The 13,742-nt window shown below is 43.8% G+C and overlaps 1 protein-coding gene across 2 annotated transcripts in view; it reads left to right on the top strand.

Annotated features, from left to right (window-relative positions):
• The first annotated feature begins 13,618 nt into the window (after window positions 1–13,618).
• Window positions 13,619–13,742, top strand: part of LOC114302905 (F-box/FBD/LRR-repeat protein At3g26920) — a 4,234-nt gene continuing 4,110 nt past the window's right edge. The window contains exon 1 of one of the 2 annotated variants that reach the window (XM_082873248.1): window positions 13,619–13,742. This exon is cut by the window's right edge and continues 143 nt beyond it. The gene's annotated coding sequence lies outside the window, so the exon portion shown is untranslated. The other variant, XM_082873249.1, reaches the window with a different exon arrangement.

Raw genomic sequence — 13,742 nt, 5'->3', positions numbered from 1 at the left:
TTAGCCGCGATGTTCGCCATTCTTAAGCAACACAAGCTTCGCCTGAATGCATCGAAGTGTGCCTTCGGTGTGGGGTCAGGGAAATTCCTTGGCTTCCTAGTCACCAACCGAGGCATCGAAGCGGACCCCTCACAAATCAGAGCCACATAAGAATTGAAGCGGCCCAACTCAACAAAGGACGTGCAACATCTTGCCGGTATGGTAGCCGCGCTTAATCGATTCATAAGTCGGTCATCAGATCGTTGTCGACCTTTCTTTCGAGCTTTGAAGTCCAAGTTTTCATGGAATGAAGAATGTGACAAGGCCTTGGGTGAGCTAAAGGCATATTTGTCTTCCGCCCCACTATTGGTTACACCTAAGCCCGGCGAAGAGCTCTACCTCTATCTTGCCGTCTCTCAACATGCGATTAGTGCGGTGCTAGTCCGAGCAGAAGGCATCCAGCACCTCCCCATCTTTTACGTGAACAAAACCTTGCTACCAGCCGAGTCGAGGCACTTACCACTGGAAAAACTTGTTTTGGCACTAATGATGGCTTCTAGGAAATTAGCGCATTACTTTCATGCTCACACAATCGTGGTGTTGACCGAGTTCTCTCTAAAAACCTTATTTGAACGGTCGGACTTCTCCAGCTGAATTCTCAAGTGAGCAGTTGAACTGGGGCAATTCGATGTCAAATTTCAACCCCGCACCGCCATCAAAGCCCAGCATTGGCCGATTTTGTTACTAAATTCTCCCGGAGTTCACCCGGCGTGCCCGGTGGATCTTACCGTGGCGGCTGGGGCGACAAGTGTAAAAAAACGGAAATTGCACAGCAAAATGATGTTGGCGACACGGAACTTGCGCGCCTATTCGCACAACTTTCAGTCGAAATCCTACTTCAGACCGGCGATGCGACGATGGACTTGGGAATGACTGGTCAACCTATAAGGTCCGGCACTGCATCACCGAGGGGGGATGAAGACTGGTCTGTTGAGATGATCAGCGGCGAGCTTGTAGCAGACATAGCCGGACGGCTGAGCGATCTGGATCCTACCAACCTTTAAGCCTCCCAGGATCCTTCAGAATGTTGGAAACTTTTCATTAGTGAAATGTGGAAACTTTTCATAGATGGCGCTTCAAATTGACATGGCGCCGGACTAGGCATAGTTTTGATATCGTCGGACGGTCTAACCATTGAACACTCTATCACGCTCAGATTCCCAGCGTCAAACAACGAGGCTAAGTACGAAGTACTGCTAGCCGGACTTAAAAGTGCGCTTCAGTCGCGCGCATCTGAGCTGATGGTCTACAGCGACTCCTAACTCGTTGTCAACCAAGTGTCTGGAGTGTATGAGGCCAAAGATGACAGAATGGCCAAGTACCAGACTCTAGTGAGAGAACACATCAAGGCATTCCAAGCGATAAGAGTCCAACAAATTGGCCGTGAAGAAAACGGCCGAGCAGATGAGTTGGCCAGTCTAGCTTCCATGTTCGATAGTTCAACTCCCAGTCCTCTCCTAATTGAGTTTCTTCCATGGCCTAGTATTGAGGACTTCGTGCAGACAGAAGTACTCTGCACTGAGCATGGCCCCTCTTAGATGGACCCTATCATCCTTTTCCTAAAAGAACGAATTCTTCCGGCCAACAAGAAGGAAGCACATAAATCCGGGTGAAGTCAAAGGGGTTTTGGCTCTCTCCATCTGGTGCTTTATATAAGAAGTCATTCACAGGTTCGTACCTCAAGTGTGTTCATCCAAACAGCGTGAAAGCTTTCTTGTACGAGATCCATGAAGGCATGTGCGGAAGTCACATCGAGGGGAGATCTTTGGCCTACCGAGCTATCTCGCAAGGATACTGGTGGCCATGCATGCAAGCAGATGCTCAGAAATATGTTAGAAAATGTGAAAAGTGCCAGAAGTTCGCCCACCAAATTCACCAGCCGGCCAGAGAACTTCTTCTCCTCATAAGCCCTTGGCCTTTTGCGATGTGGGGGCTAGACATAGTGGGACCACTCCCAAGGGCACCGGGCAACTGGAAGTTCTTCATTGCGGCTACGAATTACTTCACCAAATGGGTTGAAGCTGAGCCCTTAACGACTATCAAAGAGAAAGATGTCAAACGGTTTGTTTGGCAGAATGTGATAACGCGGTTTGGCGTCCCCAAGGTCTTGATTTCTGATAATGGCACCCAATTTGACCAGCGCCTGTTCAGAGGATTTTGTGAGGAATTGAAGATAGAATTCTATAACTCCACCCTGGCCTATCCGCAGTCCAACGGCCAAGCCGAAGCATCAAACAAGACCATTCTCGATGGATTGAAGAAAAGACTAGAGAAAGCCAAAGGAAAATGGGCCAAGGAACTCCTAAGTGTCCTCTGGGCATATCGGACGACCCCGAGACGCTCGACCGAGGAAACTCCTTTTGCCCTAGCATATGGCATAGAGGCGGTCATCCCATTGGAAATCGGCATACCCACCATCTGCAGCGAAAATTTTGAGCTCGAGTTGAACTCTGAAGCCATCGCCCTGGAATTGAACCTAGCTAACAAGCACCGAGAAAAGGCTTTAATCCACGTGGCCGCATACCAACAAGAATTGTCCAGAAAATACAAAAAAATGGTGCACCCCAGACCATTTAAAGTCGGGGACTGGGTTTTAAGGAAGGTGATGGGCAACACACTAGTGCAGGGCGAAGGCAAGCTAGGGGCAAACTAGGAAGGGCCTTACTTGATAATCGGTCTAGCGGACAAGGGGGCATATCACTTAGAGGACTTGGATGGCAAAGTGTAGACCGCCCGAAACTCCGCTCCGTGTGCGAAGGCGCGAATTATTGTTCTTGGCTACTATAGTTCGGACTCATGTCACGGTTTTGAATCTAATCTCACAAAGTGCAATGTGAGACTGATAAATCACCAAAGAGTCCAAATCCGGCAAATCATTTTGGAAAATCAATTTTAATCAAAAAGCGTCAAACATGGACTGCTTTGCCAGATTTCAGAGTCGCCACCTAAATATTTTATTTTTGGGAAATTTAAGAAACCCTGACTCATGCCTAAGGCTACGTGTCCGTCATCACCAAAGTTGCCTCGGCTCGGGAACTTGGGTACGAGAGGGGAAGGTCTTGCAATGAGCACCCTCGCTCGCCCGATCAAAGGATCGGCCTTTACTAACATGATATGTTATTTTTGAAGACACATGTATTCTTATTCCGATTTATTAATCTAACTTACTATGTGATGCGCACAACATACAAATATAGATTAAATCACTCAAGTTGGAACAAAACATCTCATATTTGTTTATTTGAAAATGATTTGGAGTTGCTACTCGCAAGTAGGCTAAGATGCAGATTTTTCCACCCTCAAGTGGGCTTAGAAAATATAGTGATTTGCCACTTCAAATGGGCTTAAAACTCGCATTTCGATGAATTGTCCCAATTCAAGCAATGAAGCCTTCATCCACAAGCATTCATGCAGTTAAACACTTAAGCAATTAGTCTCATGGCAAGCATGCTATCATGGCAACATACACATCTCATGCAATATGCTAAAGCGTAAACACTCACAGTGTACTCCGAGCCAAAAAAGAAGCTAGTTAGTAATCAATGCATGATCCTAGCTATGTCAACAATGCCTAATGCAACACATGCAAAGATGCAACTAAGATAGGCTCAACTATTCTAAGATGTTATGTGAATGCAACTTAATAACATGTATTCAAATTGGTATTGAAATACGATGCAGTTTGTATGATGCGCCGAGTCCGGTGCATGCAAGACAAATGAATGATGCACGCATGCATAGCATAAGGATGCTAATTGAAACATGCCCTAAAACTAACCATCGAAAGCTAATAAGTAAAAAGGAGAAAGAAATGGGGGTTGAAAGACATGTATCACACACACGCACACTTATTACAATAGTTGTGCCCTCTCGATGGAGGGTTCGAATAATAAGCTAACTAGCTAATCTAAGCTAATTAAACTAACTATTACAAAACAAAGCTAATTAACTAACAAGTTAACTAATTATTACAAAACAAACTAATTAGCTAACTACACTAGCTAATTAAATACAAATGAGTAGCTAAACGCATTAACTACTTAAGTACAAAACCAAAGCATTAGCTAGCTAAGCCAAGCAGCTAAGTAAAGCAGTAAAGAGATGTCCTCAGGGCGAGAAGTGCATGCATGCTCAGTCGCCTCGTTCGGAAATCCCTTATGATGCCCCAACTTGCCTCTGTTAGCATTTGATCTTAGAACACTGCACAAAGCTCCAGATAGCTTCTACTCCATCATGGGAACCTCCAGAAGCATTGTCGACCACTTACATTTGCTGCAGGCCAGAAAAAGTGGTCGGCCAACTACTTTTTCTGGTCTGCCGACCAGAAAATTCTGCACAACTCTGGTTTGCTGCAACAGAGAACAAGAAGGGGCACAACAGTGTATTTGCAAGATATGTGTACATAACCACTCTCCCAAACATTTCTTAAGCTCAAGGGAGTGCGCCTCTCGACTCTCGGGCCACCAACCGAGCATCGCAATGCACGATGGCCGAGAAGCTAAGATTGCATGAATCAATGTGAATGAATGCACAAATAACTCATAAGAGCCTTAACCTCTATCATACATGATCAAAAGGGTCAACGACTGAGAAATGAGGCACGTTTCATCACTTCAAGTATGAAACATCCATTGTTTCTCATGTTTGGACTAACACCCTATCCAAACACAAATGCAATGCAACATGATCAACATATCAATGCTAATGGCATGCAAACTCAATGCAATGCATACAAACATAATGCAATGCAACGAGCATGCAAACACAATACAAACAACAACATTCAAACAACATGCTCAATGGACTTAAACCGAATATGGACAGACCTCAATCATGCCAAAACAGTGACCATAATGCTATGAAATGATGGTATGAAAGGCAAGATGATGCATGCACATGCATTGGCTCACCAATTAAGTATAAGAGCACAACTCTCAAACATGAGCAAAGAGTGACAAATATGGAAGTGTGACAACACTACAAGCTCTGAAATCATGTATGAAATGATGCCAAACCATTCAAACAACCCAAGTATGTCATGCAAGAAGGCCTAAGGCATAAGGCTACTCAAGGAGACTACACAAGAGGCATGCAATACATGGTACAAATGATTGAACCAATCATAGAAAGAGCTCAAATAGGTCAAAACAAGGACCAAAACATGCTAAGATGGGAGTTCACAAGTCTAGACAAGCATGCATACGCATTGGTCCCCAAACAAGGCAATAATGCACAACCTTTAAAAGCACTCAAAGAGTGAAAGAAGTGAGAATATAGCAATGCTATATGCTCTAAAATAACATGGTAGATGATGCCAAATCATGCACATGTCACAAATAAAGCATGCTATGGTGCTCAAAACTTAAAGCTAACAAGGCCAATTGCACTACAACTATGCAATACATGAACCATATGGCCAAGGCAACCCAAAACAGTCCTAGAGCATGTTAAAATGATGCTAAAACATGTATGGACTAGAGCTAACACATGCTAGCATGAAGGGCATGAAGCATGAAGTATGCAAGGCCAATAAGGAGGAGTACACTACACCTACCAAAACCAAGCATGAGATGACTTCACCAACAAAAATCAGAGTTGTATTATGGCAAAACAAGACCAAAAAGACACTAAAATTGTGGCCCAAAAGCCTAGGCAAGATGGCATACACAATGGCTCATTTTTAAGGCATAAAGCACCAACCCTCCAAAGCATTGAAAGAGTGAAAGATGTGAAGACATGGCAGTAAAACATGCTCTGAAATCACATACCAAATGATGCCAAATCATGCAAATAGCCTAAGCAATGCATGCTAGTGACTTGGAAACTCAAGGCTAGTGAACTAGAATGCGCTATGGCTATACAAAGCAAGGTATGCACGACCAAAACAACATAAAATAGAGCTCAAGCATGGTAAAACATGAATAAAAGCTTCTTTGAGTAGAGCCAAAAGCATGCTAGAATGATGGTCCAAAGCATAATGCATGTTAGGCTAGTGAATAGAAATGCACTACAAGTGCAAGGAGCATGCAAGATGCTATCAAACCAACCTAAAACAGAGTTAAGGCATGCTAAAACAACACCAAAAATATGCTGAGATAGAGCCAAAATGGGCTAGCAAGACATGCTAAAACATGAGGCATACAAAGCTAGTTTGCAAGGATCACACTACAAGTGTATAAAGCATGCAAGGGTGGCCTAAACTAAGCCAAAATAGTGGTATGCCATACTGAAATAAGGCCAAAAATATGCTGAGATGGGGCTAACATATGCTAGATAAACATGCTCAAACATGAGGCCGATAAGGCAAGCAACCAAGATACAAGGAGAGGGGATGACCCTCTCCTATTTGGGACCTCAAAACACCCTTTCCACCACTGAAATTCTTCTGAGTTTCAGTGATGAGAAGGTCAAAAAGAGGTGGTCCCAATAGCTTAAAAGGATGGTACAAAACAAAGCCAAACAAGGCACAAGAGGGGGTAGACCACTCCTAACACCAAAGAGGTCTCAAACTAACATCTTAAACACTTAAAATCAGAGTTTTTTGCAGTAAAAAGTTACACCTAAATCAGCATGCAAATAGGGCCAAAGACATAAACCAAAACAAAGCTTTAAGGGGTTAGAAACTCACCCTTGTAGAACAACTTCAAAGCTGCAACTCCAGCAGCTTTTCTGAGCTCAAACCAATCCAAAAACACCAAAACCAGCTTCTAGGTGCCTTAGCTCCAAGAGTGTGGTGTTTCACTATGTGATTGTGTGCAAAAGTGTGAAGAAAATGCACTTTCAAGCACAAATATGAGACAAAGGGAGCAATATAGAGATAGAAGTGTATCTATAGTTCCAAGCAACTTTTTCTGACCTTGGAGAAGGGAGAGAGGGCCTCCCTTATATATAAAACCAAGCCTCAAGCTTGTTTAACAAGCTTGAAGCTAGATGTAATCCCTCCATACACGTGTATAGAGGATGGTTTCTGTGCTCACCAGCTGTCACAATTGGCAAGAAAATATCTGCAAAAAACTGCAGGAAAGCTGCCGACCAGTTGAAGTGGTCGGCCAGCTACTTGAACTAGTCGGCCAACCAGCACAAGTGGTCTGCAAGAATAAAAAGTGGTCGGCAGGGGGGGAGAGGTGGTCTGCACCAAGAAAGCAAGGTGGTGGCATGGCTGCCGACCACTTTTGGTGGTCCAAAGACCACCAAGACCAGTTGGCCGACCAGAAAACTGGCTGGCGGGGAAGAAAAATGGTTTTCAGGGAGAGAAACTGGTATATAACCCCTATTCCACCCTTCAAGCAAGGAAAACAAGGTTTGTGCCAAAAACAAACCAAAAAGGATGAAGGACTAAAGTCCGCGGGACAAGGCGCGCAGCCAAAAACCTCGAAAACTAGTCTACGGGCACCAAAAGTGGTCTACGGGAGGGAAAAGTGGTCTACGGCCACAAAAAGTGGTCTATAAGACCTTAGTGTCCCTCTAGACCAAGGCAACAAGGCATGGTCCGAAAAGCAAGCCAAGAGGAGAACGATAAGAGGTCCCGAGACAAGGCGCGCAGCCGAAGGCTCCAGAAACCGGAAACTAGCCTACAAGAGGGAAAAGTGGTCTACAGACCTCTCTCTTCCTCCAGGGAAGGTCAACAAGGCTTGGTCCACAAACCGAGCCAAAACACAAAGAGTTCAGAGGCCTAGAGGCAAGGCACTCAGCCGAAAACTCCGGAAACTCGAAACGAGCACAAACATGTGCAATCACAGAGCACTCAATCGATGACGTCTAAGTCTTAAGGTCAGTCAAAAATGGGGTGTCTACACAAAGGTGTACCTCGGCCATGGAATGCGGCTAACCTCAAACTGTACTATTTTTAGTATTTGTCTTTTTTTTTATGAAATTTTTTGTAAAAGGACTTGTTTTCCTTTATTTTTTAATGTAATACTCCATTTGCTAATGTAAAATAAATGAATTATTTATGCTTAAGAAGTTTGTCGTGTTTGAAGTAATGTAGTGAATGAGGGGGCATATATCCCCAAAGCCGAGATGATTTACCCCGGCTGAAACAGTTGATGATTTGTTCAACTCTCATGTTTTAGCCGAGATGATTTACCTCGGCTAGAAGAGTTGATGATTTGCTCAACTCTCATGTTTTAGTCGAGATGATTTACCCCAGCTAGAAGAGTTGATGATTTGCTCAACTCTCATGTTTTAGTCGAGATGATTTACCCCAGCTAGAAGAGTTGATGATTTGCTCAACTCTCATGTTTTAGCCGAGATGATTTACCCCGGCTAGAAGAGTTGATGATTTGTTCAACTCTCATGTGTTTAGCCGAGATGATTTACCCCGGCTGAAAGAGTTGATAATATGCTGTACTCTCATGCTTTAGCCGATATGATTTACCCCGGCTGAAAGAGTTGATGATTTGCTCAACTCTAAGGTTTAGCCGGGATAAATTAGCCCGGTTAGAAGGGTTGATGATTGTTTTAGCCGAGACGACTTACCCCAGCTAAAAAGGGGCGACGATTTGCTAACCCCGAAGGTTTAGCCGAGCTGTATAACCTCGGCTCGAAGAGTCTGATCTGTCTAATTTTAGATAATTTTCGCATCTTTAGGACCGAGATAATTTCCTCGGTGCTAGCAAATTGTAATACGCCAAGCAAGAATAGCATGGTTAAATGGAGGACTACGGCAAGCAGTGCAAAAGTATAAGCAAAATGAGAACTTTTCATTGATGGGAAAATTATCTACATGAAGTGGGGCTTGTAGCCCGATTACAAAAACTCAAACAGAAACCAAAAGAAAAAAGTCTAAACTACGCTAACGGGGAGAGGTCGGCAAACTCATCCCTAGCTCCTTCTGTCGCAACTTCTAAGTCAACAACAGCACCCTTCTCATTTTCACCGAGCTCCTCCTGGCTACCGTCATCCCCGGCTCCTATCTTTGCCGCCTCTTGCAAGGCGTTGAAGATTTCTTTGGCGTAAGGAATCAGGCAGGCTGGCAGGAAGGCCGTGGAAGAAGAAGCAAACACTTCGGTCTCCATTCCTTGGCCGAGCTTTTCACAAGCGGCCTTCCAGCTGAACTTGAAATAAATGTCCTTGGTGGCCTCGACTTGCTTGTTGTAGTTGTCCTCGGCCTCTTGGAAACTGAGATTGTTGGCCTCGCCCACAGCAGCCTTCCTCACGTCTTTCTCGGCGACAAGTTGGGCTTTCAGCTCCTCTCTCTCCTGCTCAGCCCTGCCGAGCTGGCCAAGGAGTCTTACGTTGTCAACATTGGCCATTTCAAGTGAATCTTTAGACCTCCCCAGCTCGGTTTCCAAATGCTTGACCTAATTGGCCCCGTCGGTCACCTTTTGCCGGAACTTGTGAATCCGATCCATCATAAGATATTGTTTCTAGATGGCCTGCAAGAGGATGTGTTGGAGTTCAGATAAAAATAACCATGCAAACACTTGAACAAATTCGAATAAAATATGCGAAATTCTTACCCGGGTCATAGACTTAACCAAGGACTTCATGAGCCGGGTGTCGGGCACGTGGTCGCTGCCGGTTACGTCACTCGGCAAGAGTAGTGCTTTTGTCAGGTCGAAAGCCAAGAGATGTTCTTTATCACCTTTGACTGAGGCGTTGGCCGGGATCTCCTTACCCCGGTGCTTCAACTACGACTGCCATGGAGGTGTTGGCTCAGAAGCATCCGTTGGTTGCTCGGTGCTCAGCTCAGCAACGAGCTTGGCTATCAGATCGGGACCGAGGCCTCTTTCCCGCTTGATGACTTTCTTTGCTAGTTTACGCCGCAGCAGTCGACGCAAGTGCAATTACTGTCCCAGATGTTTGACCGACAACCGGTGCTCAGGGAGGGATGCTCTGCAGCTCAGTGGATGTGGCGGTGATCAGATTTTTGATGTGGCTCCGTTTGGCCATTTCCTCTTCCTCGGTCAGCCGGATTAGAGACACGTCTGGTAGTGTTGGATTGGGCGGTAGAGACAGTGCACGTAGGAAGTCTGTAACTCTACTCCGGCGGGGAGCCGAGTATCGGTAGCTCGGTACGTAACCGAGAAGTTCGTGGCAATCTCGGTTACGGTACCTCAACGCGGTTCTGATGGCAACCTCGTTCGGGTTGAAGTAATTCGCCTGCAAGGCTTTGATAGCTGCAAGGAAAAAATGGCATTAGTACAGAATAGTAAAGAAAAGTAGTTTGACCGAGCAGTGAGCACGGCTTACATGTCGAACCGAAATTCTTGCTGATGTACCAGCCGGGCACATCGGCCGTTTCATAATTCCCTAATACCCAAAAAAAGTCGTCATCATGCATATCTTTATCTGGGGTGCCGGTTATAAGCTTTTCCTTGCCCGGTCTAATCTTCAGGTAATAATTAAGCGCATTGCCTGTATGCCTGAGGGTGTACTAGCGTAAAATCTTGGCTAATCCTAAGTTCAGGCTGTGCCGGTTGTTCAGCTCGGCTACCCCGTTTATTATTCTGAATGTGTTGGTTGAAATTTGTGTTGGCGTTAGCCCGGTGCGCCTCAGGAACTCACACATTAGAGGCTGAACCGGGAAGCGTAGGCCGCCTTCGATTATGGAAAGCACGGTGAAGGGGCATTGGTCTAGTCTGCCCCATGGGGTGGTGTCCTTTGCACTGAGCTTAAGATGTACGTCTGCAGGGACGCCATATGCTTCCTAGAATGCGGCTAGTGCGCCCGGCGTGTCAACAAGGAAGCGATAACGCCCCATGTGAAGCCGGTCTGTTTCAGCACGGCAGTATTGGTTTGGCAAAGTTTTCGTGCATTGACTGCTCGGTAGTTGAGAGCCCTGGTGTTGATGTCTGGCCCCCTAGGACTCTGCAGTAAAAGTCAAGTGTGAGTGGCAGCGTGGTCGCGCAAACAAGCTCCACTTTAGCTCGGGCACAGGAAGTGCAGCAGCACCTCGGTCACAATTTTGTACCCAGAAGCTCGGCCGCCCTAGCGGACCAGATATTAGCCTGGTCGAGCGGTCTAGCATTCTGTCAAGCAAATTCCTACCCAACAAACTCCAAACTTGCTTGGTTCTGGTATTTTTTGGGATCAAATGAGGTCCAAGAGCCCAGTCTGCCCCAGATCCTCGCGTGTTCATCACAGAAAATGAAGAACAGTTAAGGAAGAAAGGGCAGGGATGGTTCTTGGGGGCTATGTCCTAAAACCTACTTGTTATCATGCCCTAAACTCAACTATGACAATCGCAGGCCTAGAGAACATGAGTAACAAAAGAAGAAATAATGGAGGTTTGAGAAATTACAGGTTAGGGCACTAATGGGGGCGCGAAGCAGTGGAACGGAGGCCCTCAACAACGGCGATGGTATGGAACGTGCTTGCGTAGGCGCTCTGATCTCAATAGAATGAGTGAAGGCAAGAGCTCTCGATCACAGGTTGGTTTTTGCAAAAGAAGATGAATAGCGAAGAAGAAATGTGTAGGGGCAAGCAACGGCTATAAGAAGGGAAAAAGGAGCGCCAAAATTCGAATGTGAAGCGACGGCATGAATTGGCTGTTCGAGGCCAATAAACGATTGACGCGTGTCTGAAATGACGGCGGCGTCAGTACTGAAGAGACAAGTTGGCGAGTAAAGGCGCCGACCGCGCAAGTCAAGAGACCGAGCATGGGGATTAGCGCGGTTGATGTCTTGCGGTGTAAGGCTGGGCAGAGAATCGACCTTGGTCGGATCATGTAATCCCAGTCACGCTAGCGCGGACGGAATTAAGTGGCAATTGAGAGGGAGATTCATAATATGGCTTTGGGCCGTGATAGGGGCCGGGCTAAAAGAAGTCCGAGCGTGTTTGGGCCGAGCTAACCTGGGCTAATCCAGGATTGGTTTGCTCAGTTAAAGTCTAAGACCCATTCAGCCGAGATGATTGTCTGCCAACCCGGGCATTGTTGTTTGCACATTTAGCTCAGCGAGTAAGGTCTTCCGCGGACCGGCCTAACCTGTCTGGAGCTTAGTCGTACCAGGGTGCTACTGAGCTCGGTCGCGATAGAACTCGACGAATGTCACTGTTGGACACGTTAAGTAACACGGTCGTAGGAGGCAGGGGTGGTGCCGCCGGACTGCCCGTTCCCGCCAATGTCGTTTGGCGGTTTGATTAGGTAGTGTTTAGCTGAATTTGCGCTAACACGTGGGGAAATGGGATGGGAGAGCAGGTCCACGCGTCAAATGGCGAATGGATGCAGAGGCCAGCGCAAAAGGTATATAAGCATGACTGCGCCCCCCATGCTGGGGATGGAACATCATTTGGTGAGAGAAACTCTCTGTCTGCTCCTCTCTCTCTCTATCTGAGTGTATGCTAACTTGACCGTCGGAAGAGTTTTCCGACAACACACCGCCAGGTAGCTCACCGCCATTGCGTTCGCAGGTTAATCGGATCGAAGTGGAGTTTGGACGCGAGGAGTACGGGCGGTATCGAATATTTGCTCCTCGTACGGGATTAAGGAGAGAGAAGAGAGCAAATTAGCAAGGTATGAAAAACGCCAAACCAAAAAAAAAAGGTAAAACAAAATAACAAAAAATAAGGTTAATTTGGTAATATCATGAAGGCCAAAAATTCCGCCCCGCAGCATTCAGTCTATATATAGGAAGGATGTGGAATTCACCATGGATTTAATTTTAATAATCTGAATTGTTGTGTAAAGTTGGTTGAGTAATTTATATTTGTAAAAATTTATATTGATCGGATATTGATAATTACATAATCAAATTATATTTTTATCGATAATAAATATAATTTTAAAAATAAATTATTAATAAAAACATATTCTAATTAAATAGTTATCGATATTCAATTAACATAATTTTTTTTTAAAAATAAAATACTTAACTACAAACAATTTAAATTATGAAGATTAAATCTTGATGGATCAGACGAGCCAATTAGTCCAGTTCACTTTGTGACGGGGAGACAATCTGTAAGGCTCTATTTGTTTCACTGGATATAAAATAGAAGATATAATATGATGTGAAATTTAGTCAGGATATATAATGAATAAGATATAGTTATTAGATAATATATCCCCTAATTCATGTTTGTTGACTTGATATATAAGATTGGATATATATTATCCATATTTGTTTTACAAAATATGTTGTGAGATATAAACAAGTAATTTCCAAGATTGCCCTCATAATATAATATTATATTATATTAAATAATATTATATTATATTAAATTCAAAATTTATATTAAATTATATTATATTATATTATATTCAATAATATTATATTATATTAAATTCAAAATTTTATATTAAATTATATATTAAATTCAATAATATTATACTATATTAAATTCAAAATTTGTATTAAATTATATTATATTAAATTAAATTAAATTCAATAATATTTATGTTATATTAAATTCAATAATATTAAATTCAATTCAATAATTATATTATATTAAATTCAAAAAATATACTAAATCATATTATGTTAGATAGACAAAAGTATAAATTGGACTTTTTAAATCATATCCCAATCAAAGGGATATGATATAATTGGAGGTGATGGTATTGTATATCCTCCACTTTTAAAGAATTTACAATTCCATAAAATATTATATCCTCTTTAAAAAAAATTACAAATATAAAATATGTAAACCCTACTAGATATAATATCTAATCCCACTGTTTATATTCTGGAATCAAACCGGCCTAAGTATTTATACATCATTAGCACGGCTATTGATCTCCTATCCTAATCTTCCATTGC

This window comes from Camellia sinensis, chromosome 6, assembly GCF_055761805.1.
Source record: "Camellia sinensis isolate YWXY chromosome 6, ASM5576180v1, whole genome shotgun sequence".
Lineage (NCBI taxonomy): Eukaryota > Viridiplantae > Streptophyta > Magnoliopsida > Ericales > Theaceae > Camellia > Camellia sinensis.
This window is presented reverse-complemented; position numbering and strand designations above follow the sequence as displayed.